This window comes from Chrysochloris asiatica, unplaced genomic scaffold (genome assembly GCF_000296735.1).
Source record: "Chrysochloris asiatica unplaced genomic scaffold, ChrAsi1.0 scaffold00243, whole genome shotgun sequence".
NCBI lineage: Eukaryota > Metazoa > Chordata > Mammalia > Afrosoricida > Chrysochloridae > Chrysochloris > Chrysochloris asiatica.
Window position 1 is genome coordinate 3,394,746 of NW_006408761.1, and position 3,236 is coordinate 3,397,981.

The window sequence follows — 3,236 nt, forward strand, 5'->3', positions numbered from 1 at the left end:
TTTTTTTTTGAGGTGGAGGGGAGAAGGGTGTATGGAGTCCTACTGTGGCACTGTGGGTTAATGTGCCAGACTGCAAAGTCATTTGAACTGCAAGGTCAGCAGTTCAAGCTCACCAATGGCTCCCCGGAAATCCTATATAGGGTCCCTATGGGTCAGAACAGACTCCACGGCACTTTACAACAACAAAGAGGGGTGTACACAAAAACAGAAAGTTTGAGTTTTTGACTTACCAATTTGCTAAGTCTGAAATTAATCAAACATGCTATAAGATAGAATGGTAATTACTGGTGATTGAAATACAAAAGTTAGAAACAAAGAAGAAGGATTGGTAGTTGGAAAATATGACTTGGTGATACAAACAATGCTGGAGATAGCATGAGAAATTTGCAAGACTAATTCAGTGTAAACACATTTTCCAACAACATAAATGGCAAATATAGACATGGACTTCACCCTATGGAATACACAGGAATCAAATTGGCTACATCTGTGGGGAGAAATTCTGGAGAAGCTCAATATCATCAGCCAAAGTAAGGCAAGGGATTGACTGTGGAACAGACCATCAATTGCTCACCTGCAAGTTTATGGTGAAGCTGAAGAAAAATAAACCAACTCCACAAGTGCAAAAATATGACCTTGAATATATCCCACCTGAATTCTGAGACCATCTCAAGAACAGATTTGATGACATACTCATGAACAAAGACCAGAAGAGTGGTGGGATGACATCATACATGAAGAAAGCAAAAGGTCATTAAACAGACAAGAAAGAAAAGACCAAAATGTAGAAGAGGCTTTGAAACTTGTTCTTGAACATAGAGAAGCTAAAGTGATGGAAGAAATGATGAAGTAAAAGAGCTGAAATGAAATTTTCAAAAGGCAGATTGAGAAGAGAAAGTTAGAAAGCCGAAAGGGAAGAAAACTCTCAACATTTCTCAAGCTGAAGAACTGAAGAAAATAAATTAAGCCTTGGCTTGCGATATTGAAGGAGTCTATGGGCAAAAGGCAATACAAAAAAGGCTGCAACCATACATTGACAGAGAACCAGAGGTTCAAGCTGGTTTCAGAAGAGGACATGAACGAGGTATATCATTACTGCTGTCCGATGGGTCTAGGCTGAAAGCAGAGAATACTACAAAGAAGTTTATTTTTGCTTTATTGACTGTGTGGATCCTAACAAATGATGGATAACATTTAGAAGAATGGCTATCCCAGAACAGTTACTTGTGTTCATATGGAACCTGTACACAGACAAAGATGCAGCCATTCGAACAGAACAAGGGAATACTGAATGGTTTAATATCAGGGAATGTGTGTGCCAAGGTTGTGTCGCTTCTTCATAGTTATTAAATCTGTAACAGAGCAAATAATCTAAGAGGCTTAATTATATGAAGAAGAACATAGCATCGGGATTTGAGGACGACTCCTTAACAACCCATGGTATGCAGATGCTATTACCTTGCTTTTTGGAAGCAAAGAAAACATGAAATACTTAACTGATGAAGAGCAAAAACTACAGCCTTCTGTATGGATTGCACCTTAATGTAAAGAAACAAAAATCCTCAAAACTGGGTCAATAAATAACATCATGATACATGGAGAAAATATTGAAGTTGTTAGAGATTTCATTTTGTGTGAAACCATAATCAATGTTCATGGGAGCATCAGTCAAGAAATCAAAAGAGGTATTGTATTAGGAAAGTCTTCTGAAAAGGACCTCTGTGAGGTGCTAAAGAGCAAAAATTTTATTTTGAGGATGAAGGTACCCCTGACCCAAGTTACAGAATTCTCAATAGCCTACATGTTGTAGTGGCTATTGCGTTCCTAACTGCAAGATCATTAGCTGGAATCCACCACCTGCTCCGCGGGAGAAAGATGAGGCTTTCTGCTCTCATAAAGATTTGCAGACTGGGAACCCTATCCAGGGTACTGTGAGTCGGAACCAACTCAATGGCACATAGCAGCAGTAGCAGCAACAGCAGCAGTAGCATTATATGCATGCGAAAGTTGGACAATGAATAAGGACGACTATAAAAGAATCAATGCATTTGAATGATGGTGATAGTAAAGATTATTAAAAGTACCATGGACTACGAAAAGAGCAAACAAACTTGTCTTGGAAGAAGTATAGCCAGAAATCTCCTTAGGGGTGAGGATCACAAGACATTGTCTCTCACACTTTGAACATATTACCAGAAAGGATCAGTCACTGCAGAAGGACATCATGATTGGTAAATTGGCGGGCCAGTGATAATGAGGAAAACCCCCAATAAGATAGACTGACTCAGTGGCAACAATAATTGGCTCAAACATAATAACAATTGTGAAGATGCCACAGGATTGGGTAGTGTTTATCATGTTGTACATAGGGTATCTATGGATCAGAGCTGACTCAATGGCAATCTAACAACAACTAATTTGTTTCTCTGATTAGATTTATTCCTAGTACTTAACCTTTTGGGTGGCTATTGTAAATGGTATTGTTTTCCTGATTTAATTTTCAGAGCTGTATTTGTCAGTGTAAAGGAATTTGAATGATTTTTTATGTTAGTACCAATACTTTTCTTGCCGAGTCTTTGATATTTTCTATGTATCTGATCATATAATCTACAAATAGAGTTTTACTTTCTCTTTGCCAGTTTGGATTCTTTAATTTTCCTCTCTTGCCTTACATCTTTGGTTAAAACTTCTAGCACAATATTGAATAGGAGTGATGATAAAGGACAGTCTTGTCTGGTTCGTGTTCTCCATGAGAATGCTTTCAATTTCTTTCCACTGAGACTAATATTGGTTATTGGTTTTGTATATGCCCTTAATTGTATTGAGCTATTTTCCTTCATTTCTATTTTGTTGAGCATTTTTATCAGGAATGGGTGTTGGATTTTGTCAAAAGCCTTTTCTATGTTAATCAACATGATCATGTGGTTTTTATTTGTTTTATTGATGGGCTAGATTACACTGCTTGCTCTTCTAGTATTGAACTATCCTTGCATGTTGTTATCGTTAGGTGCTGTCCAGTCTGTTTTGACTTGTAGAGAGCCTATGCACCACAGAATGTAACACTGTCCAGTCCTGTGCTATCTTTACAATCGTTATTCTTAAGCCTATTTCTGCTGCCACTGTGTCAATCCATCTCATTGGGAGTCTTCCTCTTCTTTTCTGATTTCCCATTTTACCAAGCATGATATCCTTCTTCAGGGACTTGTCCCTCCTGACAACATACCCAAAGTTTGAGA